Source organism: Neophocaena asiaeorientalis, unplaced genomic scaffold, assembly GCF_003031525.2.
Source record: "Neophocaena asiaeorientalis asiaeorientalis breed wild unplaced genomic scaffold, Neophocaena_asiaeorientalis_V1.1 scaffold152, whole genome shotgun sequence".
Taxonomy (NCBI): Eukaryota; Metazoa; Chordata; class Mammalia; order Artiodactyla; family Phocoenidae; genus Neophocaena; species Neophocaena asiaeorientalis.
Window position 1 is genome coordinate 2,261,172 of NW_020185338.1, and position 27,805 is coordinate 2,288,976.

General features: G+C 41.6%; 1 long non-coding RNA gene across 4 annotated transcripts; it reads left to right on the top strand.

Moving 5' to 3' along the window:
- Nucleotides 1-201: 201 nt before the first annotated feature.
- Nucleotides 202-27,747, top strand: LOC112393896 (uncharacterized). 4 transcript variants are annotated; one of them, XR_003002053.1, is made up of 6 exons: nt 202-2,297; nt 14,444-14,624; nt 20,767-20,993; nt 21,817-22,032; nt 23,423-24,379; nt 26,626-27,747. It is a non-coding gene; the product is annotated as an uncharacterized LOC112393896 (long non-coding RNA). The 4 variants fall into 4 exon arrangements; XR_003002051.1 differs by lacking the exon at nt 26,626-27,747 and having other exon boundaries at nt 23,423-26,616; XR_003002052.1 differs by lacking the exon at nt 26,626-27,747 and having other exon boundaries at nt 14,530-14,624; nt 23,423-26,616.
- Nucleotides 27,748-27,805: the final 58 nt, after the last annotated feature.

A 27,805-nucleotide genomic window follows, 5' to 3' on the forward strand; every position in this document is an offset into this window, starting at 1 on the left:
GATTGGCCAGCGCGACCCTGCAGTAGTTGGCCGGAAAGAGTCGAGGCGCCTGATTGGCCGCGCCGCACCTGCAATGCGTCAAGCCGCAGTGGGCGTGAATGCCCGTGGCTGGAGGGGCAGCCGGCCGCCTTTGGGAGGGAGCGGCTCCGCCTATGGCCGCCATCTTTACTAGTGGCAGCCGGGACGTCCCGGACGCAAAGGGGTTTTACACGGCGCTTTTGGGCCAGTAGAAAAAGGCTTTGCGACAGAAGTTTTGTGGAGGGGGGTTCTTTTCCTTTTTTCCACCGAGGTGGGTTGTGTCGGTTTTGCTCAGGTGCCAGGGAGGTGGTGGGGGTAGAATTCGAGGGCTCACGGCTCAGGGCCGAGTGGCCATCTAGGAAGGAGGGGGTCTGACAGGACGTTTAGCCGCCGCTTCCCGAAGACCGCTGGGTCTGCGTTCTGTCGGCGAGCGCGGGCGCGGGGAGTGTGATTTGACTCCTCTCCATTTCTAGAAGCAAAAGGGAGATTTGCTTCCTGGGCATCTTGCTCGGGCTGGAAAGCAGTTCTGGAAAGCTCTCCCGAATACGTCATGGTTCTTGCTCATGCTGTGCGCCTGCAGGGAATGCGTTTTTTGTGTTTTAGAGCTGGAAGTCCAGTAGCCGTCTTGGAAACTATTTACCGGCTCCAGGGACAGTGGCCTGCAGGAGCAAAACGGAGCTTGCCTGACAGACATGCTACGAGATGTTGGCTGAAAATTATTTTGATCTTATCAGTTTAGTTGCCTTTTTAGGCAGCTAGTGTGTGTGTGTGTACGCGCGCGCGCGCATCCGGCTTTCATTCGTCTCTGATATCCACACCCGCAAAAAAGAGAAAAACCCTCTTATCTTTTACTGCAGCAGAAGTGGTCGTTGTTCAGGACTCTCTTCAGTGGATATGGGTGAAAAGAAAGACTATGTTCCCTGGGTGAATTGGAGCTGGAGAAACGGGAAAAGGCCATGGTTGTCTTGGTTTAGCGGGAGTGATGTCTCTGTTGGTTTTATTTGAGCTGCGTAGGTGCAAATTCGGTGCAGTGTGGGTATCCAAAGGTGAATTCTGGAGCTGCCTTGGTGTGGGTGTTGCCATGGCTACAGGGAGAGGTAGTTGGTGAGTTACGGGGGCCAATAAACCCAGCAAGGCCAGGCCTCTCCCTTGAATGAAACCTTAGTATTAACTATCCAAGTTTATGTATCCTGGCTTTCACCATTCCCATCCCGGTCCAAGATTCCTGGACTGATCGTTACAGGCACACGAGGGTCTTGTATTGATTCCTATATTGACTAATACAGGCGCAGTCACTGCTTTGTATGGGTTTTGTAATTAGAGGCTGCATGCGGGAGCATAGTTTTGGAACCATTGGCCATACAATTTGATGTGTAAGTTATTGCTTCTCTTACCTCATCATACCGAGTTTGAACATTTAATCATTGGCTTTTTATGCCTTTTCCCATAGGCAAACCATCACTTTACTTTAGGGTCCTTTCTGCCTAAAACTTACACTCCATTTTCCTGTGTATCAACATAATACCGGAGCACTGAGTTCATGGACATTGCAAAAGAAAGACAGTTGCAGCTTTGCATAATCGCCATATAGCAACAACCACTCGTGCCTTTGTGGAACACGCAGTAATTCAGTGTTCTTTGTCAGCTGCAGTGCTGGGAGTCCGCCACTTGGCTTGCTGTGTGAGGCAGAGCAAAGGACTACATCTTCCAGAGTCTTGGTTTCTTCTGTAGTATGAAGAGAATCAAGTCTGTTTCCCAGTCCTTGTGACGATTGCATGAGATGGGAATGTGCCAGCACTATGTAAATTGTAGAACTATTGACATAATGATATTCAGTTACTAAAGCATTTATTGAGTGCCAATAACTGTCTGACATTGTGAGAGGAAGATTTTCCTTCAGTATTTTCTGCTTTGTGGGGTGAACAGATTGACAAACTCAGATCTAAAATAAACCTTAAATGGCATAGTTTTTTTCTTAATTGAAGGCATAGTATTATTGTAGCCTTATTAGCATGCAGGCCAGATTTGAGGGCCCTTGGGGTGACTAGCACATCAGTTTGCCTTGGTCTTTCCTGGTTTTAGCATCAAAGGCCCATGTCCTAGAAAGCCCCTCTGTCCCAGGCAAACCAGGACATTTGGTCACCCTTGGACTGTTTTCATTCCCACAAGATGGGAGGATGAACAGAATAGGAAATGAAGATTCCTACTATGTAGAGGCGATTAGGTTTCCCTGCAGCTGGAGGCTACTGGGCTCAAGAAAAGGGATGTCCTTGTGTAAGGTAAGTGTGGGCTGACGCCTGAAACTCAGCATGTCCAAATTCAAACATAACTTTATCCATCTTTATTGTCCTTCCTTCTCTCAGTCCCCACACAGGGCCTGCCTGCCTGCCTGCCTGCCTGCCTGCCTTCCTCTCTTCCTCTGTTTTCTTTCTTTTCTATCTTTCTGTTTCGGAATTTTCTTATTCAGTTCTAATCTTTATCTCTGGTAAAGGCTCTCCTAACGATTTCGTCACTTTGGAGCACAGAAATTCTTTTTTATGCCATGGACCCCTTTGTCAGTCTGATGAAGCCTAATGCTGCTATGGTTCATTGCTGTATTCATAACTGAAGGCAAGCTACATTTCACTTAGAGGTTAGTGAAAAGAGATGTTCTACTTTTCCATCCAAGTTTATGGACCTGAATTGTCTCCATGTAGGCCAGGTTCAGAACCCCACTCCTTCTCCATTGCTCCATTGTAGTTCTCTTTCCACCCTGTCCTCTTTTATTCTCTTTCACCTTTTTTTTTTTTTAAATAAATAAATTTATTTATTTTGGTTTTGTTGCGTCTTCGTTGCTGCGTGCGGGCTTTCTCTAGTCGCGGTGTGCGGGCTTCTCATTGCAGTGTCTTCTCTTTGCTGCAGAGCACGGGCTCTAGGCACGCGGGCTTCAGTAGCTGTGGTGTGTGGGCTCTATAGCGCAGGCTCAGTAGTTGTGGCGCATAGGCTTAGTTGCTGCACGGCATGTGGGATCTTCCTGGACCAGGGCTCGAACCCGTGTCCCCTGCAATGGCAGGCGGATTCTTAACCACTGCACCAGCAGGGAAGTCCTACCTTTACATTCTTGCCATTATATGTCACCACCATAGTTCAAGACACTGTGGCTGTTTTCCTAACTATTGCAAAAATTGTTCTCCCACCCCTAGTTCCATCTTACACCCAGCTGATGGAGTAGTTTTTCTAAAGCACATATATGACTATATAATTTCCCTCCTCAACCTCCCATGGCTTCCTATGGCCTCTAGCCTTAAGTGCAGTTTCCTTAGGAATTCCTTCAGGGCCCTCCATAATCTGATCTTTCAGTCTTAATAATCTGCTACCCTTTGCAACTCCTAAATTTTGGCCGTACGAACTGTTCTTTAATCTTTGTGCTTTTTCCCCTCCATCTTACATTCACATTGCTCTCTGGGCCTCGATTTCTGATTTCCATCATCTCTGCCTAGCAGAGTTCTAACATCCTTAAAGACTTCAAATGCAAAGTTAGCTAAGATAACCTCTTCCTCCGCTGGACTCCCTCAGTGCTTTATTTTACCCTCTTCTGTTCTTACTGTCTACTTTATTATGAGTATTTGATTACTCATTCCATAAATGTTTTTCAAGTATCTGTTGTGAGTGTGGCCCTGTAGTAGGGGCCATGCGGATATAAAATAAAACTGATTCAAACCTTGGTTTTTAAAGGACTTGTATTTTGGGTTGGGAGGTAATGGTGAACCTAAGTAACATTTTTTTCAAGGTAAAAGAAAACAAGTATTTCAGGCATCCAGAGGGAGAACTCACTTTGCTAGAGGGATGAGAGAAAGCTTTGTGGAGGAGGTGGCATCCAAGCTAGCTTGGAGGATCAGCGACTTATATGGATGTACATGGGGAAGGCATTCAACACAGAGGGAATACCAGGAACAAAGCTACCAAGCTGAAAAGAGAAGGGTATGTTAGGGAAGGGGAAGAAGTTTCATCTGTTATTAAGGGGCCTCTTGGGAGACAGGCTGGTGGCAGGTTGGTTAAGGCTAGATAGAGAATGGCCACACATTCCCGGCCAGAAGATAAGATGATGCAGTTGCATGGAATCCATTGAAGAGTTTTGACAAGAGACTGACACAATCGTAGGTGAGTTCAGAATAATTATGTGGCAGCGAAGTGGGAGGTGAATTTTACAGTGATACTGTACACAGGGAGACTAATGAAAGCGATAAGAATGATGGCATATATTTATTGAGCCCTTACAAAATGCCGTGCAATATCCTTCCTTGCAATATCTCATTTATAGCTCACGAAAACCTTATTATTCACTCCTTTTCACAAATAAGGAAATTTAGGTTAGAGAGGAATAACTAACCTCTAAGTTACAAGAGGTTAGTTTTATAAGAATAACTTATCCAACTTCACCCATGGTGACAGAGTTGGAAGTTGAACCCATTTACTGTATGCAGTAGTTGGTCCATGAATTACCCTTAATCTGAAAGTGTTAGCAGTGGAATTAGAGGAGAAGATCCAAGAAATGATATATATATTTTGAATTGTCTTTATTATGTTTTGGCTGCATCAGGTCTTAGCTGTGGCATGCGGGATCTTTTGTTGCGGTGTGGGTTTTCTCTCTCTAGTTGTGGTGTGCAGGCTCCAGGGCACGTGGGCTCTGTACTTTGTGGCACGCGGGCTCTCTTGTTGAGGTGTGCGAGCTCAGTAGTTGTGGTGTGCGGGCTTAGTTGCCCTGCAGCATGTGGGATCTTAGTTCCCCGACCAGGGATCGAACCCGCGTCCCCTGAACTGGAAGGTGGATTCTTCACCACTGGACCACCAGGGAAGTCCCCGATACTTCTTAAACTATAGTATTTTATGTACTTTAAGTTTGAAGTGAAGAATGAAAAAGCAACAAATATCACTGTGGTTGGGCTGAACTCCTGGACTGTCTTGTCCAGCGTTGGTTTCATCATGTATCTCCTACGTATTTTTCTATATGAAGGAAATAAGACCAGTAAGCAAAATATGTTGTTACAGTTTTGCCTCACTTTACAAAAGCTCATGATATCAAAATGGGGAAAGGATATAGATGCTAGTTGGGCTTGGCCTTCTACTTGGACTCCTCAGAAACCTCATAGAGGAAAAGTGCCAACAGCAGTGGCCTGAAGGTGTACCAAGTTATGCTTCCAAATATTCCTGTTGATTGGGCATATTTCTGAATGTGAACTAGAATTTTTCAGTGCATTTGCCTTAGGGTGAAAGACCTTGGGTAGTACCTGCTTAAAGATATTTAATGGTTTCAGAGCACTGGAGGAGTGATTTTCCTATTCTCTGGTCAAGTCAGCATCCCCCTGGACCCCCACCGTGCCCCTCCAAAAAATACACTAGCAATAAGGAGGAAGAGCGTCAAGAACAATTGCCCTTCAAGAACCACTGGATTATTTTGTGTTTCCCTTGGTACCGTCTTCCCAATCACCAAAGACCATAAAAAGAAGAGTATTTATTCCAATCCCTTCTATTCCACCTCTCGCTACCCTTTATACTTCTGGTCTTTTCCTGATTATAGATGGCAAAATTATACGCTGTATATGTAAAAGATCCTTCAAACCTAGGAAAGGCTTTTCATCGTCAGTAGTTCTAGTATACATTTTGTAATACACTGACTACCTTTTTCCCTTTTGCTAATGTTCTTACATCATTTTGTGTGTTTTTTTCATTCTAATTAGATCATAAGTTCCTTAAAAACAGAAATTACCTTAAAAAAAATTCCCATCACCTGCACCGTTGTCCTGCATATAGTAATCACTCAGTCTTGATTTGTCATTTTTCTCCCCTTTTTTTCTGATTTTTCTAGTCAACACTTATCTCTGATGACAGCACTGAAAAGTTTAATGATACTCTAGAAAAAGGATATTCATTCAAGATTCATTCAACAATGTTTATTAAATTCATTCTGGATGTCAGATACCCTTGAATGTGAATGCTTATTACCCTGTCCTGGGGTCATGGTTATTAGTGGTTTGGGGGTCATCAACACCTTTGGGTGTCTAATAAAAGCCATAGAAACCTCCCAGAAAAACATACACAAAATAATTCTGCAACTCTTGTCATAGAGTCTAGACTTTCAGACTCGATCAAAACCAAAACATTTAAAATCTAAAAATCCTCTTCAGTGGGATGTGTTTAGGCCTTACCACTGTATGATCACGTATGATCTATCTATGTAGATAACTATATCCGTAGGCATTCATATGTAGTTTAGTTGATCAACTGTATACGTAGCACTAAGGGAACTATTGCAATACTCGAACTGATTGTTGTTTATAATCATAAGACTTTAAAGCAAAAAATGGCCATCTTTTTGCTACTGGAATTTGGGAGGCAAAATACATTATAGCATTGTTTTTTTCATTAAGGTAAGAGTTGTAATTCGTCACTTATGCAAGCATTTTTCAAATTATAATATGCCATATTGGTAAATCTAGTCTTTGAAGTTTTTAAGTTCTGGTCTCTCATTTGTTTTAAAGTCTGTACAACCTGAAATATATACAATTAAAGTCAGCTAAGACCTGGAGTACGTAAATAAGATTTTTCACAGAACATTTTCCTGTGAGATTTAGTACAATTGATGTTTTTTTTTGTTTGTTTTTTTTTTTTGTGGTACGTGGGCCTCTCACTGCTGTGGCCTCTCCCGTTGCGGAGCACAGGCTCTGGACGCACAGGCTCAGCGGCCATGGCTCACGGGCCCAGCCGCTCCGCAGCATGTGGGATCTTCCCGGACCGGGTCATGAACCCGTGTCCCCTGCATCGGCAGGCGGACTCCCAACCACTGCGCCACCAGGGAAGCCCCAATTGATGTTTTGATCAAAGTTTGTTTATTATCTTGAAAAAGTGTTTTCATTGAAGAGAATGAGTGGTGATTGCCTGAGTTATTTTCAGAACAGTTTACCAGTGGGTTTTTTGGTATTACTTCCCTTGTGCTACTCTTCCTAATTAACATCAGGTTTGCTAAATTTTATTGCAGAAAGACTGATAAAGAGAAACCCTGTCATCTGGAACCTGAGATTTATGAATTTGTGTAAAACTTGTATGTTTAAAAGGTGCAGAGAGGGAACACAAGCTGTCGTTTGAGAGTTCTTCTCTGTGTGAATAATTAATGATGGTATAACTGGATACCAAACAAAATTTACGAGTGTCTACAACTCTTTACCTCTACCTGGAAACTTGTTGCGATGATTATTATTTCAGGAAGACAAAGTTGCTGAGATTTCCCAAAAGGATGCAATTCCAAGTGGCCTTTAGGAATCCAGTATGACAGATTTCTTTGTTGCTGGATGAAGCCTATTTTAAATGGTAAAATGATCTGATTACAACATAAAGAATCTTCTACCCATAAAAAAGATCTATAGGTGGTGCAAGCATCATCAATATCATCAGTGAACATTATTGAGGTTCTTACCTGGGCAAGGCACTCTGGGAGTACCGAGCTTGCAAAGAATTACACATAGCTCTGCCCTTTACATTCTCACAACTAAACTATAACCCACATGCAGGCAGGGACCATAGTTTTATTTAGTTAGTTATTTAGTTAGTTACACTTACGTTTGCTTATACCCTCAATACTTACAACCAAGTCTGGCATATAATAGTTGCTAAATAAATGTATGTTGAACATCTGAATCAATAACTATTAAAATAGTTGGAGAGGAAAAAAGAGTTAAATGAAAGAAGAAAAGCTTCTATTTTGTAATGTAGCTTTTAAAAGGGAAAATACTACATATGTTCTTCTAAAACACCTTTATTATGTGATATTTGATACATATAAAATAATATATATAGTAAATGTAAATTATTAAGCGTATTAAAATAAGCCCCAGTGAATTCACCACCTATTCAAATAATTAGAAAATTACCAATACTGTGGAAAATAACTTGTGTACTTCCCGATGTCATCTTCCTGCCTCTCCCTCAGCCCAAACTGCATTCTCAATTCAGGGGTATTTTAACTTTGAGATGGATAAATCAGAAACAAGGATTTACAGAAGACAAATCTATGTGATTCTTTATTAAGAATTAATACAGGGCTTCCCTGGTGGCGCAGTGGTTGAGAGTCCGCCTGCCGATGCAGGGGACGCGGGTTCGTGCTGCGGTCCGGGAAGATCCCACATGCCGCGGAGTGGCTAGGTCCGTGAGCCATGGTCGCTAAGCCTGCGCGTCCGGAGCCTTAGGCTCCGCAACGGGAGAGGCCACAACAGTGAGAGGCCCGCGTACCGCAAAAAAAAAAAAAGAATTAATACATTCAGTAAGTGATTGAAAAATACATTTGTTAATAATCATATGGAAGATAATTTATTACAGGCTCTTTGAATACCATAAAAAAGTAGTAAGGGTTACTTCTGTGTGCTAAATCCTGGGGACATGAGAACAGCTTACCTATGCACTCAGAGAAGGCATATATTAGAGTTCACTTTTTTGTTTTGTTTGTTTTGCCTTTCCTTCCCTCTTATGGGGTAAAGTAAATTTTGAAATATCATTTTTTGGGGGAAATTTACTTTAAATTGCTTTTCTATTTTTCATGTATGTTTTCTATTTCATAGTCTCAAAACTGTCTTTAATCACTTGGGGTATGTTTTTACATCGATTCTTAGTGAAACTCTTCCTGTGAGTTGTCTGTGAAGAGATTTTAAGTTATAACACTGGTAAAGATTTACTAAAGCAGAACATAAAAGTAAAGAAGCAAGCCACAAACAGAATGGCATTATAGAAACATTTATCTTATCAAATAAGAATCCTTACACCAATGTTTACTAGGAGCATCCTTTTCTACAATACATAGTATAGTGTATTATGTCTAGTATCATAAACTCAAATTCCAGAGAAATATAGTATTGTAAATGAATAGGATTTCTTTCCAGAACAATTTTCCCTTCTCATTAATCTTTCTACATCTGGTTTCCATTGTAGTTCTATATGCAGCCATCAAACAAGTTGTCTTTCTGATTTCTTTTAATTTTTTTACATTAATTAATTTATTTTTGGCTGTATTGGGTCTTCCTTGCTGCCTGCAGGCTTTCTCTATTTGCGGCGAGCGGGGGCTACTCTTTGTTACAGTGCGCGGGCTTCTCATTGCGGTGGCTTCTCTTGTTGTGGAGCACGGGCTCTAGGCGCACAGGCTTCAGTAGTTGCGGCTCACAGGCTCAGTCGTTGTGGTGCACGGGCTTCGTTGCTCCGCGGCATGTGGGATCTTCCCGGACCAGGGCTTGAACCCGTGTTCCCTGCATTGCAGGCGGATTCTTAACCACTGCGCCACCAGGGAAGTCCCTCTTTTAATTTTTTACTTGACATAATTTCAGACTTACAGAAAAGTTCCAAGAATTGTACAAAGAATCCCCATGTACCCTTTATTTCCCAAATGGTAACATTTATCACATTGGCACATTCATACCTGTTCTCTTGTGCTCCCTCTTTCTTGTGGCAGGCATGATAGCCCTTTGTCCCTAAACATTTCAGTGTATAATTCTAGAAATAAGGTCATTCTATTACATGTTGCATAGCTATAGTAAAATTATCAAAATCAGGAAAAGGACATAATAACATTGTCCAATATTGTCCAACCTACAGTCTTCATTCAAAATTTGCAAATTGTCCCACTGCTGTTCTTTATAGAAAAGTAAAATCCCAGATCATGCATTGCATTCAAGTGTCATATCTCTAGTGTCACGTAATCTGGAATCCTTCCTCAGTCTGTCTGTGTTTTTCACAAGATGGACTAGTTTACAGATTTCTAACCCATGAATATGCTGAGAATTTTTAAGGAAGTAAGTATATTTCAAGTAACTGAATTAATCACTGTCAGGATATATAGAAAAAAGGTTTAGGCACTAATTATTTTATGTTACATTCATTAAAAAATTATGCCAAAGAGATGGTAGAGCAAAAGATGAGAAAAAGCAATTTAAAATTCTAGACATTTTCCCCCCTTCCTAATCCAATTCACTCTTTTTTACAGATGAGAAAATAGAAAGCAGACCAAGACAGATTAGGTAATTGGTCAAAAGTCCTCTAGCTCACCTTCTTGGATCTCCGTACTTTTCTCTATAGCATATAATGCTTAATGGAAAAAACTCAGTATAAAACTCTAAAAGTAGTACATTGGTTTATTTTTATTAATTCCGTCTACTGTGTTTGGTTTGCCCATAAGAATTCTGCCAACCAGTTGTCTCTATCTATTAAATATGTATCCCATACGATAGTTGTATAATAGTTGATATTTGATTTCTATTATAATGTTTATAATATAATGTTTTGTCACATAGAAGTTAAATTTATCTTAGGACCATTTACACAGTATTTAGGCAGTAGTGTGATAGTTTGTCTAGGACACAAGTGTAACATGACCTTAGGTACTTCACAGAAGACAGGGTGGGCTCCAGGCTGTGCTCTTAAGGAAAGGAACCTTTTAACCAGGTTCAGTCACCCTTGGTATGTGAGGGGGTTTGGTTCCAGGATCCCTGAGGATGCCAAAATCTGCAGATGCTCGAGTCCCTTATACAAAATGGCGTGATCTTTGCATATGACCTATGCATATCCTCCAATATACTTAAAATCATCTTTCGATTACTTATAGGACCTAATACAATGTAAATGCTGTGTAACTAGTTGCTAGTGCACAGCAAATTCAAGTTTTGCTTTTTTTGAACTTTCTGGAATTTTTTTTTTTTCCCCAAATATTTTCAATCTACAGTTGGTTGAATCCACCGATAACAGAACCTGAGGGCCAACTGTACAGCTGTAAGCTTTTCACCAGAGTATCCCTGACAGGATAGGGAACAGAAGAGATTTATTGCTGCGGGCCTGAGCTAGTCTACCCAATGCTACACATTTTGTTGAAACTTCATGGATTTCATGTTTAAAATGTATACATATTTCATTTCTTTCAATTAAGAAGATGTTGCACCTCCAAAACCTGTCTAAGAGATAGGACTTAACTACTCCCGTAGCTTCAAATACCACTCCATATCACCACACCCCAGTTTGAGAAACACACGAACAAATTTATGAAGAGAGTTGTGGAATTCCATGCTTGGGGGCCAGGCAGAACAGAGTGGTAACTCATGAGAGACGCTTTGACAAGTAAAAGGCAGTCTGTGCAGAAGTGCAGAAGTGGGGTTCGAGAGCAGTGAGATAGGGCAGAGCAGTTATATGGCCTTTGATGCCACCATGAGGAGCTGAAGAAATACAATGAACGTTAGGATTAATGCCAATTGGGGTGAAGAAAACCAGGATTCTGGGTCTCTCTCTGCTATTCCCTATGCCTTGTGACATTGGGCAATCTGGATTCTGGTTTCCTTATATGGAGAAAGGCAAGACTAAAATAGGTGATCGTGAGTTTTCTTCTGGCTGTAGTATTTTGTGATTCATTATGAGCTAATAGAATGCATTAGCTTGTTAATAGTTCCCATGCTTCATAATTTCCAAATTTAATCTGATAGATGCCCTTAATATTATTACTAGCCACACACTGCTGATAATATGCAATATTTATTTCAAGGCAACCAGTATACTTATACTTTTAAGGATATCACTATGAAATCTAGGCCTGCCATGTTATGGATCCTAAATGGTACTACCAAAATACAGGGTGGTATATCTGTTAGTGTCAGATGATTTTTGAACAGATCAAGAGAACACCTACTTATGTATATGTAGCTTACTGCCAAAGGAGTTTATACAGTATTTTGAAATTTATTTTCTTTGATAATTCTTAATTTAACTTCCTAAGAAAGAATCCAAGTAAATCTAAGTATCCCCTACCTCCAATTTTAATTGTTTATTGATCCCAATAATTATTTTCTAGACAGCATTTCATTTTCTAAATGGCTATAGGTAGTTCCTTTGCTTTTGAAATTGTTTGGAACAAGAGAATGGTTCTTTGAAGTGATTGTGGGGAAGTGCTTGCATGCGTATTGTATGAAAGCTGTGATCAGCTACTCCTCCGTGGTTGGGAAGTGTAACAGTCTCCCTTTTTTCTTTTTATATAGCTATAAATTATTAGAGTTGCTGGTTTCACATTGCAGCTAGGCTGAGTGTTTGTGGAATTCACTCCTTCTATCTCCTGCTGATGGACCTTAGCATTTATCTTCTGTCGTGTAAAGGATCCAAAACACAGAACTTTTATCCACAGAGAACATGGGAGAGTTAGTAGGAAACATTTTTCAGCTCTTTCAAAACTGTAACTTTAAAATATTGTAAATAAAAAAACCAAGGAAAAAGGACTGTGCTTCCTAAGTGAATTATGGAATTTGTCTCTAATTAAACTTTCTTTTGTCCAAAACAGATCCAAATAAAATTGTTATGCCTCTCTTCCCACTAACATATTTTGAGACACTGAAAATAGTCTAAGGATTGCTTTTGAAGTCCGTTCTGAAATTTTATCTGGGGCACAAGTCGTAATTCTTCTGTTTAATGTTGCTGATGAAGCTTTTTAAACCACACTCTATTTCCCACTGGTTTTCAATTTATTTTCAGTATGCTTCAGTATTTGTGGAGGTTTTAATCCCTTTCAAGTTGAAACGTGATTATTACAGTATAGAAGGCAGCATTTGAACATGGCTGACAGTACAAGCAATTGCTATAACTAATTTTCATCGGTATGAGTCCTTACAACTGAATCAAACAGCAGCAGCCCCTATCAGTTACAGAGAACAGTAGGGGAGATCTAGCTAAGTCATTTCAGTTTCTCGGGGCTCTCTTTTTTGCTGAATAGAGATGTTGGCTGAGATTACCTTCTTCCTGCTGCCTCTTGGAAGGTAAATGCTTTTGCTAATCATCTCATGATTTAATTATCAGATCTCCTTTCTTTAGAATTTTCTCTCTTGTTTTGACTAAGTCCTATTAATGACTTTCAGGAAAGAGTGTAAATTGTTATTTCCACGTTGAGCCCAATCAGAAGCCTGTGACCTCTGTATTTTTCTGCTTATTTTGGTTATATATTTTGAGATTTTTATGAACATTTAAAATGTTTTAAAATTCTGCTCAAAGTTAAAAGTTTTCTTTTTAGTCTGACTCTAATGGTTTATTTAAAACATATTTGAGAAAGCTTTTGGTTTTTACTTCCAGTTGCTCAATTTATGTCTCAGAATTTCTAAATCATCTATATTTGCTTTTACTCTTAAAATATACTGTCATTATAAAATTAAATGACTATACCACGTGCCAACAATATATTTTATAGAAATGAAATTGTTCACAAAAATGAGTCACTGTAGGAAAGATACCTCACAAATGACTGTTTTGTGAAGTTCAAGTTTCACTAAAAAAGGTAAAGATTGAAAACACTCTAATGCTTAAAGCTGGTTTTGGGGAAAGACTGCAAATGTGTAATGTACATGTTGAAACTTGTGTTAGATTTCAAAATTTAGCTTAATTTTACACCTGCCACAGGAATATTCCAGAGGTCATAAGTGCAAAAATAAATTCATTGCCAATTTTGTGCCTTTCACTTAAATATTCAATTAAGAAATTTTTTAGGCAATTACTTTTGGAAGAATAAGGTACCAGCGTAAAATTTAAATGGAGCCAGCTGGTTTTATAGAGTTCCATGTAATAAGATATATTAAAAAAAGCTTAAGTAGAATTGCTTAGTAATGGAATAATTTGGCTAGAAAAGAAGTAAAATAGATCATTGTTCCCATGAAAACTCAAGCATAAGTTGAGGTCACTGTTGGAAATTTTGTAGAATATATTTTTTCACTGGAGGGAGGTTGGATCAGACATACTCAAAGATCCCTTTTAACTCTAAAAGTCTAAGATTTCAGTAAACTTTAGACTAATCCTTTATATAACTAACGTTAACAATTTCAGAGAGTATGATGGGAGGCATTTTGAGGGGTGTTTAATCATTATTCTGGAAATATATCTGAGTTGAGGCAATGAAGAAAAATCTGTTTCCCTTTTTGCTGCCATTGAAGGCATGTTGACAGTAGAGAAAAAAAAAAAAAAGAACTCCTGTAGCTCTAAAAACGTTTTATAAAAGCAACTATTGGGGCTTCCCTGGTGGTGCAGTGGTTGAGAGTCTGCCTGCCGATGCAGGGGACGTGGGTTCGTGCCCCGGTCCGGGAAGATCCCACATGCCGCGGAGCGGCTGGGTCTGTGAGCCATGGCCGCTGAGCCTGTGCTCCGCAACGGGAGAGGCCACAACAGTGAGAGGCCCGCGTACCACAAAAAAAACCACAACTTTCTCTTCTATTTCTGCTGATCTTCAGCAAATCCTTTTTAATAAAATGTGAGGATCATTTCCTGTCATTATTGGGTTCTAAAGTTTGATCTCCCCAAAAAGCTGACTGTCCTTTGTGAACCGGCTGTGTGTGGTGGCCTGTACCTTGTGGGATCTGGATGTTGATCAATGGTGAAGACTTTTCCATTTTAATTCCAGCAGAAGAAGCTTGCGATCAGAACTCAAGGGCATGAGTCTTCCCTTTTGGGTGAGTCCCTGATACCCGTCCTCTCACTGTCCCCCAGCATCATCTAGTTGAAGAGGAAATGGTTCCCTGACTGCCAAGTGTCAGTGAAGCGCTGTGTTAAAGTTCTCTGGGAAGGGGTCTCGTCGACGCCTGGTGAGTAGTAATCTGGCAGCTTGTTTCTGGCCAATGGTAAACTGACCCTTAACAAAACTGTGACGTAAGAAAGGTTATTTTTTTACACCATTCACCTTGGTTCCCCTCATCAAGTCGCAGCTTCCATCTTCAGACATTCAGAGTCTCCTCGAGCTTACTTTCTGGTAAGGATGTTATTAATATGCTAATGCAAATTTAGGTTAATGTCTTATCTCTCTCAGGGATATGTGCATTTCAAACCTTTCTTCTATGGAATGATAGCATCAGCTGACAGCAGAGGTATTTCGAGGCCCTTCTGGAAATTATTATCATGTTAAACTATCTCCCAGCCTGTCTTCTTTTAAGGTCTTAGCCTCTAGTTCCATCTCCAGCATGCCCCTCTTATCTCTTTCTCTCATTCATTTATTCAACAAATATTTATAGAGCTTCAGTATGTATGATGTACTAGGCTAGGCACAGGGAGTAGCGCAATAAACTAAAGAAAGGCACAGTCCCTACTGCAGTGGACTTTATAGTCTAATGAGAGATTCTGTCAAATAATCATATAAATACACGTCAAGTTGTAACTGTGGTAAGTGCTATGAAGGGGAGAACAGAGTGCTGTGTATATCTAATAGGGACCCTAGCCAGGAGGTCCAGGACATACTCCGTGAGAAAGTCTGATTGAACTGAGTGGGAGTTAATGAGACAGAAGGATTGATAGGATGTATTGGTCTCCTAGGATTGCCATAATAAAGTACCAAAAATTGGATTGCTTAAAACATCGGAAATGTATTATTTCGTGGTCCTGGAGGCTAGAAGTCTGCAGTCAAGGTGTCAGCAGGGCCGTGCTCTCTCTGATGGTTCTAGGAGAGAATCCTTCCTTGTCTTATCTAGCTTCTGGTGTGTGCTGGCAACCCCAGGTGTTCTTTGGCTTGTAGATGTACCTCCCAAGGCATATGACTGCCTTCTCCCTTTGTGTCTTTATATTTCCTTCCCTCTGTACATGTTGGTCTCTGTGCCCAGATGTCCCCTTTGTAGTAAGAACATCAGTCGTATTAGATTAGGACCCACCCTAATGACCTCATTTTGTTTAACTTGATTACCTCTGTAAAGACCCTGTCTTCAAATAAGATCACCTTCTGAGGTACTAGGGGTTGGAGCTTCAACATATCTTTTTGGGGGCCACAATTCAACCCATAACAGGACAAGAAGAAGAGGAGTAGAAGAGTGTTCTATGCAGTGGAAACAGTACATGACATGGTCCTTTGGCGGGAGGAAACATGGCCTCTGTGGAGTAGAAAGTGAGGGGTTGTGTAGCGTGAGAGGAAGCTGGAATGGAAGTAAAGATGCGTGGTTAGGCCTGCGTTAGGGACTTTGGTCATAATGTAAGAGCAATGAAACTTTATTGGAGGATTTCAGCCGGAATAAGACATGATCAGATTTGCACTTTGAAAAAAATCACATGGGTTGGTGACAGCAATAGATGCAGGTATACCATTTAGGAAGCTACTGCAATAGAGCAGGTGAGAGAGGGAGGGACATCAAGGGAATTGGTCACAGAAAGTAAAATAAGTGAGCCTCGATGAGAAATTGGTTGTAAGATGGAGGAGGGAATGGTCAAGAATGATTCATTCCTAGATTTCTGACTCATTTGTCTAAATGCATGAATGAACCATGTTATGGGCAAACTTGTGAGTTTACTTTGGACATGCTGGTCCTGGGGTGCTCCTTTTAGAATCGTCAGATCAGCATTTGTAGATCTGGGGCCTAGAGGGAAGGTCCCAGCTGAAGATGAAAATTAGAATCACTGGCGTGTAAGTGATAATTGAAGGTGTGCACCCTGGTTGAGAGAGTGTCTACAGGGAGAAGAGAAGAGGGCCTAGGGCAATAGCAGAAAATAGGCCCACAAAGGAGATTAAGGCAGAGCAGCCAGAGACAGAAGAGGAAAACTAGGAGAGTGTGGCTTCATAGAAGCCAGGGGAAGAGGGAGTGGTCAAATACACCTCAGAGAGGCAAAGACTGTCCACTGGATGTAGCAATATGGAAGTGATTGGTAACTTAATGGAAAGATTCTTTGGGCTAGTGAAATGGAGGAAGCCAGACTGGAGGGGTGTGATGAGTGGGAGAAGGGCAATGAAGACAGTCTTTATAAACACTGACACTTTCCAGAAATTTGGCTGTGAAATGGTGGAAGAAGTAGTTCCTGGAAGCAGAGTGTAGGACCGTCTTAGCTCGGGCTGCTGTAATGAAGTGCCATAGACTGGGTGGCTTCAACAGCAGACATTTATTTTCTCACAGTTGTGAAGGCTGAAAGTCTAAGATCAAGGTGCCAGCATGGCTGGTTTCTGGAGAGAACTCTCTTCCTGGCTTGTAGTGGTTGCCTCCTTGCTGTGTCCTCACATGGTGGGAAGTGAAAGCGAGAGAGAACGAGAGAGAGCATGCAAGCTCTCTGGTTTCTCTTAGTATAAGGGCAGTAATCCCACCATGAGGGCCCCAACCTCATGACCTCACCTAAATGTAATCACTTCCCAAAAGCTCTGTCTCCAAATGCCATCACATTGGGGGCTTAGGGCTTCAACAAATGGATTTGGGGGGAACAAAATTTAGTCCATAACAAGAGAGTGTGGTTATTTTTCTTTAAATGGGAAGGCCTTCCGCATGCTGAAAAGTTGCAGTTGAGGGGTAAAGATTAAATAATTGAGCAAGAGAAGGGTAATTGAAAGCACGCAGCAAAAGAGGACGGAATAGAAAAAGTGGCCTTAGATAAAAGAGGAGATACTGTCTCACTTAACAGTACTCTGGGATTTCGTCCTTTGGGGGATACCAGCAGGGGTGTGGAATTGCACAGAACCACTTAACCTGTGAGTGTTCTCAGCTGTCAGGATCTCTCTCCTTAGGTTCATCGCTGCCCCACGCTGCTGCATGGAAAAGGAGCAGACTGTCAGTGTCTGCAGGTTTTAATACATTTCAAGTATCAAAGCAAATCATTTTTTCCCTCTTCTCACCCCTGGGCAAGGGTAGGGTGGGAATTGGGAAATAAGGTGACATTTTCTGGGACCAGACCTATAAAAGAAGCTGGTGGGGGCAGTGGCGTTTTCCTCATAACCCACTACATCTATGCTCCCTTCCCTTCTCCTGAGTACTTCCTTCATTAATAGAAATCAGCATCTGAGGAGCAGGGTCCCTTGGAGTGCTCTCCTTAGGACACCTGACAGGTAGGGGAGCCCACCGTCTTCCCTCCCTGAGGCTTCCCCATGCCCCTGCTCTCTCAGACGGCCCTCGGACTGGGCTGATGCTGCAGGCTGGGGCAGGTGCTTTTTATTCCAGTTTAATAGAATCTAATCTGGCACCTGCTATAATAAACATAGGAAGACCCAAAGGTCAAGCCTTTAGTAAATCAGTTTGGTAAGATACACCAGGTGGCAAAAGAGAGAATCATTTCCACTTTAAAAAATAAAACTTTGTGATTCTCGGTCACTTCAAGACACACCTTCTGTATTTTTCTTCTGAGACAGTAAAAAAAAAATTATTTCGTTTTTTTCATGCCATGGTCTAATCAAGTCCAGCCCAGAACAAAATCGGCCTGGCCGTCTCCGTGGGGGTGATGATTCTTTTTGTTGTAGTCATCATTTCTGGCTCCTTTTACTTTTTAAAATTCTGGGTTTAACTCGTCCTTAATATAAGCGTTCCTGGGACTCCTGTGTTTCCTGTTCTGTATTCCATTCTGCATTTCCCAGATTAAGCTTCGAGTCATGGGTAGGAATTTGTGGGCTGGCCTTCAGCTGCACCTGCTGATAAAGACTGAACCCCACTGTCGGGCAAGTCGGGAACATGCTGGCATAAATGGGCTTAGGGTTTCCATGAAAGTCTTCCTTTCTTATATGTTTATTTTTGTCTCTTGACAATATCGAATAAGCATTTCCTGCATTTCTCATTGTAAAAGATTTTTTAAAAATACAAAAGTACTTAGAGCAAAATGTAAAACAGCATCTCTGCCATCTCTCTTTTCCAGCACTCCCCCTGTCAATTCCATTTGTGATTTCTTTAGTGGAATTTGCATCTTTTCAAAACCTTTTCTCGTTACATATACCTAAATACTCTAAATATATACTATATATTATATATGTATATATATGTTTATTTATTTTATATATTTTTATATATGTATAAATACATATATACATATTTTGTATATATTACATTTTATATATAATATATATTATATATACATTATACACATTTATGAGGGTTCTTTTTACATTGACAAGATCAAATCATACATATTATTCTATGACTTGGTTTTTCATTTAATATGTTTTTGCAGTCGTTCTCTTTCCCTTCTCTCCCTCCCCCCTTATTCTTTTTAATCACTGCAAAGTATTCCATAATACAGATTTATCATTATGTAACCAACTTCCTATTGATGTTTTTGCTGATAACTGATAATGCTGCAGTGGTCAGTGCTTCCTTTGCATTTTTGTCCATGTGTGAAAGTATTTCTTTAGGTTAGATTCAAAGAGGTGGTATCCTGGGCATATGCATTCAGACTTTTGGAAAATGTCTGTGACACCCTTTCTGCCTCCACTTGTTCCCTCAGCTGGTGCCGCCCTGGAACTCCCTGTTCTGGTTTGACTGGTCCTCCTGGCTTCTCAGAGAAGGAGACAATGTCGGGGCTGGGGTCTGGGTGGGCAACATGGCCACCGCTGCTGGTATATTCCCTTCAGTCAGAGAACCAAGAAAGTTTAGAACTGTGGCAAAAACAGAGGATCTCAGGAAGTGCCGCCAACACAGGTGCAATCTTGATTTGCTTAAGTGGAAATTAACTTCTTCTAAGGCTTTACCCAATGATATAAGTTGAGATAACAGGCTAACTTGTATTCAGGAAAAAAATTAAGTTTGATTTCTCCTCTACACCATACATCATATGAAGTTTCAGATAAATCAAAAAATTTAGTAACTATCTGCTTTGGGAGGAATTATGACCAATTTTTGTTTTATTATTTTTGATTGTCTCTAGTTTCCGAATAGTTCACATATTTTTTTTTAACATCTTTATTGGGGTATAATTGCTTTACAATGGTGTGTTAGTTTCTGCTTTATAACAAAGTGAATCAGTTATACATATACATATGTTCCCATATCTCTTCCCTCTTGCATCTTCCTCCCTCCCACCCTCCCTATCCCACCCCTTCAGGCGGTCACAAAGCAGCGAGCTGATATCCCTGTGCTATGCGGCTGCTTCCCATTAGCTATCTACCTTACGTTTGGTAGTGTATATATGTCCATGCCTCTCTCTCGCTTTGTCACACACATATTTTAAAAATTATTTTTAAAGAATTTCTTGTTGGGACTTCCCTGGTGGCCCAGTGGTTAAGACTTCACCTTCCAAGGCAGGGGGTGCAGGTTCAATCCCTGCTCAGGGAGGTAAGATCCCACATGCCTCATGGCCAAAAAAACAAAACATAAAACAGAAGCAATATTGTAACAGATTCAATAAAGACTTTAAAAATGGTCCACATCAAAAAAAAATTTTAATTAAAATATAAAAAAAGAATTCATTATTTTCCAAGTACTATTTCTAATTCATTAATCTCTCTTCATCTCTTTATATCTACATATTAGAACATTACCCTCTTTTGTAGAGTCTCCTATTTGAGGGTCATTTTTTGGAAATCTTTAGTGAGTAGAGGTGCCAAGTCTTGCCTTAAAAATATGAAAGAGCAGACCTAGAGATAAGAAAACTTTTGTAACAAAATTGTATTATGATTTAAGACATAGACACATTGTATAATATGTAAATGGCTCACAAACATGCTCCTAGAAATACATTCTGAGTATATTTCTGGCTCATTTTTTACTACGTGTGGATAAATACTGTTGTAGATGGTCAGGAATATAACAAATATTAACACTACTATTTTAACTCCCCCAAATATTTATGGATTCTATTGTGAATTAAGAAAAATGATATCACTTTCAGTTGTTAGCCCTCCTTGAACTGGGAATTAGTTCACTCATGCAATTTATTTTTAATTCACTTGGTTTTACTCAGAATTGTTTTTCTGCAAATTAAAATGCTGCTCTGCTTGCAAAACAATATTACTCAGACACCCTGAACATGCTGACTCGCTCCACCTCTTATTCTCATCTTTGATCATAGCTGCAGGACAGGATAACTAAGCAGAGGAAGATGGTTGGATATCCTCTTCTCAACAAATTTTGTATAGCACCCACCAGGTGCCAGGCACCATGCAGCTCCCCACCCTCATTGCTCTCTCCCTTCATACCTACTATGTGCTGAGTGTGGTGTCAGACCATGAGGATCCCATCCTGAGAGAGGCAAACTTGCTGTCTGTCCTCAGGGGGCTTGCAGTGTAGCAGATACAGGTGAGTTCAAACTGTAGCTATGTGAGAGAAGTATGCTGGGGAAGAGTGAAGGGGAAAAGAGTAAGCTCAGAAAAGGCTGAGGAGAGGAGAGGAGTCTTGCTGGGAAGAAATGAGGAAATGCTTATCGTGAAGGGGAGTTCATCACCCTGGCAGCAATTTGGGAGAAAGAGAAGAGAGGAGCTGGACTAGGGCAGGTGATGATGGGACCCTGGACTAAGGGAACGGCAGTGGAGGAAGAGAGATGGGAGCAGACGCACTATGCGGTGAAGAGACAGAAACACAGTCTTGATGCCTGGCTTTGAGGGGTTAAAAAAAAGGAAAAGCCAAGGAAGACTCCCAAGTCACGAAGCCTTGGAAGTTGCCCGGGAGGGTGGGTATTGGTACTGTCCCAGGACACGACACAGGGACAGGTTTGGTAGAGATGAACAAACAGTTTGAGATTTGTGAGACCCTGGCTGAGTATATATCAGTCTGAAGGCAGTGGAGAGTCTGGACCAGAAATAGATTTCAGAGGCATCTCTACCTAAGAGCTACACTTAACATAACAGCTAGAAAAGAGCCTAATGTTTTAGACTCTTAGACTCCCAGTTTAATTATTATGTTGACAGAGCCACCCTCTCATTTCCATTATTTCAAATTATTTATCCCAAAAAGGAACATTGCCAGCAGTAGATAATCACAGCCCTGTGATGGCTAACTTTGAATTGTATCATCTGGGGAGTTTGAAAATGTAGATTCCTAGATCCTAACCCCAGAGAATGATTCAGTGAGTGAGGCAGAGAGAGACATTTCAGATATCCACCCTCCTCACCTTTTTTCTCAGCTCCTGGAAGTAAACGGGATCACGTGACGGGTTCTGGCCAACAGACTGTGAGTAGATGTGCCAGGAGTCACTTTGGTGGTCTTCTTCACCTGCCACATCAACAGCAAGAGGCTTTATCTCCACGGTGGAGCCACCAGAGAGAAACAGCCTGCGTCCCCAAGCCCCTGCTGAAAAGGAGATGCCCTGGAGGACACTCAGAGCCACAGCGGACTTTGCGTGAGTGAGAAATAAACCTTGCAAGGTGAAATCTCCAAGCTTCTAGGGTGTGTCTCTTACTGCAGCATAGCCTGGCCAATCCTGACCAATGCAGCCTGCCTTCTAGGGGGCCCAGAAACCAGTTTTATAAACAGGCACTATTGGTGATTCTGGGGCAGTGGCCCACTGACCACACTTTGTGATAAGTGACCACACTGACCTTTTGTGATAGTATGGGTCTCATGGGTACCTTAGAATCTTCCTCAACACCCAGAATGTTAGATCTTCCGTAAAGGAGGTTTGGCTAGCAAAGGGTACGCCCTTTGAAATGTTATTGGTGTATATCTTTTAAAGGAAGCATGATTCACCAGCATAATTAATGTATTGATCACTGTTTGTTGAGCATTTACTATGTGCCAGGCACAGCACTAAGTGCTTCACATACATTATCTCATCACCCCCATTGCAAGGCAGACAGGATTGTAGGAAGACATGGGTAGGAAGTGGTAGAGTGGGATTTGAGCCCAGTTCTGTCTGATTCCAAACTTTTGCTCTGACTCATATGCTCTCAATTTGCAGACTCTATCCTCCTGATGTTTTAGAGCTGGGGTCCTGCAGTTGAGGGTGACTTTAGTGCCCCTATCAGAATGACTTGCAAAGGTTGTGGTAATACTAAATGTTGTGTAGTATTAAATAGTAAACAGTTTCTTAAACCTACTTAATGATTTTCAGCTAAGCATTTTTCAGGCTTTTGAGGACAGCTATCTAGCATACTTTCAACTTTCCTAACACTGAATGAAGGTTTTTTGATTTCTAAGGGCTGCAAAGGAAGTTTGCTGTGGGGTTATAGTTCCTTCTCTGGGGATCCCAGACTCTAATGAATTTGCATATCAATAAAGCAAACTGATAACACCAATTGCTTGAAATAAATTCCCTTAACAGGTCTCTATGCATTGACCATATGTCAAAAAGTCTAAAAGATAGTCTCCACAGAGAAAGACAAATACTATATGATCTCACTTATACGTGGAATCTAGAAAACCCAAAGCCATGGAAACAGAGAGTAGATTGGTGGCTGCCAGGAACTGGGGTGTTGGGTGGTGATGAGATATTGGTCAAAGGGTACAAACTTCTAGTCATAACATGAATGAGTTCTAGGGATCTGTTGTGCAGCATGGTGATTATAGTTTACAATATTGTATATTTGAAGGTTACTAAGCGGGTAAGTCTTAAACGTTCTCACCATACACGGTCTCCAGATCAATAGTCTATATAGTTCATCCTCTCTTGATTCTCAACAACTCAAGTCTGCTTAAAAGCAGATCTGTCTCTTCTTATGATACTAGAGTTAAGGTAGGCCCAGTCTTCTCCCAAGTCATACAGTTTTGCGTTTGCTCCTTCCCCTGGACAGGTAACAGGACAAGCCAACTCATGGGCACAAAGAGAACAGTTATGGCCCACTCAAAACCAGAGCTCAGCTAATTCGTGGATGGCAAAGCAGGAGGCGGGAATGTTTAGTAATCATAACAACAACAACAGCAAAAAATACCTCGAAGACTTCTCAGTAAAAGGAACTGTTGTCCCAACAGACCATGGATGTGCTTTTTAAGATCTGTTAAATGTCAAATCAGCTGATAGGGTCCAATGTTGACAAGCATTCAAAAGGGCTTTTTCTTATCAAATAGAGAATCTTGTTGCAAAATCATTACCTACAGTCTACAGTAGTTGGTAATCTTGTTAGGAACGTTGACTAAAAGGCCCTCTGGATTTATTTTTCCCTTAACTTCTCTTCAGAAATGGGTAGCATGGAGGGAGAAGTTACCATGGGATACCATGACTGGGAAAGTGATTTACCCTGTTAGTACTAGAAAGGTTGGTTAGTTCGTTGATACAATTTAATGCCAACTCCCAGAGTAATTAAAAATTAGAAGAGTGATTTGGTGCAAGCTCATGAAATATCTCCAAGCACAATTTGCTCAAGTCCCATTTTCAAACGAAGGGTCCTGGAAGAAAAATGCCCCTACCGTTCCAAAGTGCCCCATCGAAGAACCCACATCTTGCCTGCAGTGCGGAGCCACAGAGGCAGGGATTTGTCCTGGGTGGAAAGTTCACCGAACATGCTGTGCTGACTTGTTGAAAATTACTGGTTCCAAAAGCCGTTCAGAAACCAGTAATTCTATTAGCTTGACTTCTGGAACAGTTGCCTACCTGCAGTAAAAAGTAATTACAGCTGTCCGCCAGCAAATAATCGTTCCAGTGTCTAAACGAATGGCGAATCTTCTCTGGAAGGAATTACTGTTCTTCAATGAGTCAGCTCAGACCATGTCTCCGCTTTGGTTGTGACGGACTGGGCCATCTGCCTAAACCGGTGAGGGAAGGGGAAAGGGCTGAGCGTGCTTTACTTGGTGGAAACAGGCAGGACAGGGACTTCACAAAGCTTATCAGCTGCAAGGCTTTTCTGAGCCAGGCAAAGCCCTTCATGAAGACACGGGCACCCGAGGCAGCTTTCAGGTCAAGGACTTGGCCTCTGACTGTGAAACTGAGTCCCTCTAAAACCGAGTTCCCTTACGGAGTTTATGATTAATGTCTCTATTCAAAACCTCGATCCCTTTCTTGTCTCCTCTGACCTCAATCCTATGCTAACCGAACACGAATCAGAGTCAGATGACAAAGATGGCTGTTCTCGGTAACATTGTTAATACAGTAAAATTGCTATTATGGAGGTCATCATTAACGTAAAGACTCAGAGCAAGATGAGCGCACAGATTCCTGAGCCGTGGACCATCTGGCCAGAGAATCAGAAACCAGAGACATCCTGACTCGCGAAACAACAGTTAAGAAATGTCACCGAAATGTCACAAAATGATTAATCCCAGTTTCTTTGTTCTTCCCCTTTAAAACAGCCCTAACTCAAAGACCAAGATGGAGTGGATCTGAGACTGGTCTCCCACTCCCTTGCTTGGCACCCTGCAAATAAACCCTTATTTTGCTGCAAACACTCACTGTCAGAGTTTGGTTTTCTGCACTGTGGATCTTGCTCTAGGACAGCTGCATCAAAAAACCTCTGATGCTCCAGCCTTTTCCTCCCATTCTTTGCCAGTGCTCACTACATTTACAATGGAAGGGAGCCTAGTAGACAGGAATCCCTGTGCCCACAGCTGGGTAACAATGGCAAGGAGTGTCCAGGTAGACCGTTTCCAGAGGAAAAGAAGGGGAACGGTTTAGCAAGGGCAGGAGGTCAATTTGTAAAAGGAAAATTTCCAGTAAATTGGAACAATGCTTTTCCAATAACACTCAAAGGTCCAGGCGCTCAGGATTCCTGAAGGACTGCAATATCACTTCTGAAAAGCCAGCTCTACTTCGGTTGGCATCCCCTACGTCATAACAGCTGGCAGAACTGGGATACAGCAGAACCTCCTCTGGACTGGAAGAAGATCAGGGTTCGGGCCCAGTTCTTAGATCTTCCAGGCCTCTGTTTCATCACATGTGCAGAGGAGCAGTTATTGTTGAGGGCTCTGACTTGGAAATTCTCTAGATTTGGGGCACAGTTGGGCTGTGTGGTCTGAACACTGGTGGGATGCTATGGGCAGCCAGCTTTGGGGATGACGGCTTTTAAAGGGCTCCTGTGCGTGGAGGTCCAAAGGGCATTGTTAAGCCCTGGGGGGAATTTATAAACTGCTGTTGAATTGGTAGAGAGTAGATGGTCTGGTAGAAGCCAGGCTCCATGGTAGCTCTGTGCCTAGAGGCTGGGTCTTGTGCAGCTGACCAAACTCTCGCAGCCCTGATCCCATCCATTATCCTCTGCAAATGAAGATGAAGCACTGGGGGAATGTTATATTGGTGAGCGCCTTATGAGGGATGGGCCCCGCCTGCCGAGCCACCAGCTTCCTGCTTGGTCTTCCATTTCAGTAACACCTAATTTGGCAACTCACAGTTGCCTGCAGTTGTAGCGTGGTTCTGTGGCTGTGCACCAGCCCCTGTTTTTTGTTCTCTCCAGCTCTAGTTTAATATTAATATTGACTCATGATATTAAACACCTAACTTAACTGCGGACACAGTTTCTCCTTAGAGACCAACAATATTGGTTTAGAATGTGTCGCAAGGAAGACATGAATTCTTTCCTAAATAATTATGCCCGGGGTTAGTTGCATAGGTAACAGTAATTAAGCAAATCCCTGAGATAGTGATTTACAAATTATTAATGCAAAGTGTATTTTGTTTCTCTCCACTGTAGATTTACTTTATCATCACATCCATGAAAAATGTTAATAGAAATATGTATTTTTAATATGCACCTATTAAGGATGTCATTTGACTTTTCATTTGCCGCTTTAAACCACTTTCAACTCCAGTGATTTTATAAATTACAATTTTTGAGGCAAAGACTAGGGAAATAATTCACCTAATTTTTGCAAAGTACTTTGTTCAAAATATTTTGCAGGCAAATTTTAACCTTATGAAACTCCCATTCCCCCATCAGATTATGTTTCGTTTTGAATGTAACATTCCACATTTGTTCGGTAAATATTCAAGTGAGCTCTTTGTGGAGCCCTGGGCTGGGCACCTAAGTGCTGTAGAAATTGAGAATAAACACTTGACTGTTTTTGCTTTTAGTTACCTTGGAGAGCTCGTCCTTTTTCAAGATTTCCAACTCCATGCAGACCTTTCCAGCTCTGTAAACCTCCAGGCCCACATCCCCTCTCAAGTATCCTGTCATCTGAAACCAAACTCCACCTCTAGGCTGGTCTTCGGCTGGGACGTGCCTTTGGCTGGGCCTTGAAGTGTGGAGGTTGAATGGGTGTGCGGAGAGAGGCAGGGGAGGTGTTCTAGGTAGCAAAGCAATTAATTAGGAATAAAACAGGTGTGGTGGCACTGCTCTCAGGCTCCTGTGGACTTGGGGGATGGGAGAGAATTAAAGCAGGTAAACCTTGTGTTCCACTGATGATCAGTGAGGTGGTGTCAGTGCACAGAATGGACTGGAAGGACCCTGGAGGCGGGGGGACCAGCCAGGAGGCTGTTTTACTGTTGCAAGTATACCATAGGACAGTATCGATGACAGTGAGAGACCATTTCCATCCTTTTGGATGAGAGGGTCATGGGCCCTTTGAGAATATAATGAAAGCTGTGGGTGTGATCCCCAGAAAAATATGCACACATGTACCACATATTATGTGTGATTTTGGAGGGTTGGTTCATGGGTCAGTAGGTGATTTGGGATCCCCAAAGGACACAGGAATATTTGCACAGTCTAACTGGTGGGAGTAAATAGGGAGACTCTGGGAAAGAAGGGAACACGTTTAGTTTCGTACAACAGGACAGGTTGAGCGGGGGTGTGCTCTGGACAACTGGACACCTGTCTGGAGCTGTGAGGGAAGGCCAGGCAGCATGGCTGGAGCGGGAGAGCTGAGTCATTTGATTCAATCGCAAGAGTTTATATTTTGAGAATGAATGCGTTTCCTGAATTAACAATAAGCAGAAAGCAATCAAGTATTTCCCAGCATAAATGCTGGGGGCACTATTTATGTGGGTAATCTTCCTAGAAGTGTTTGAGATCACTGTGATAAAAGCCATACATAAAGGAATAGACTCTAGGTGAATCCCTAAGTAAATTAGTTCATTAATATTCATTATGAAGCTTAAAAATTAAATGTAAGGTGTAAGACTCAAGATCAGGATAAAAGATGACCATCTAAAATTATAGTTATTAGGGACTTCCCTGGTAGCCCAGTGGCTAAGACTCTGCGCTCACAATGCAGGGGGCCCAGGTTTGATCCCTGGTCAGGGAACTAGATCC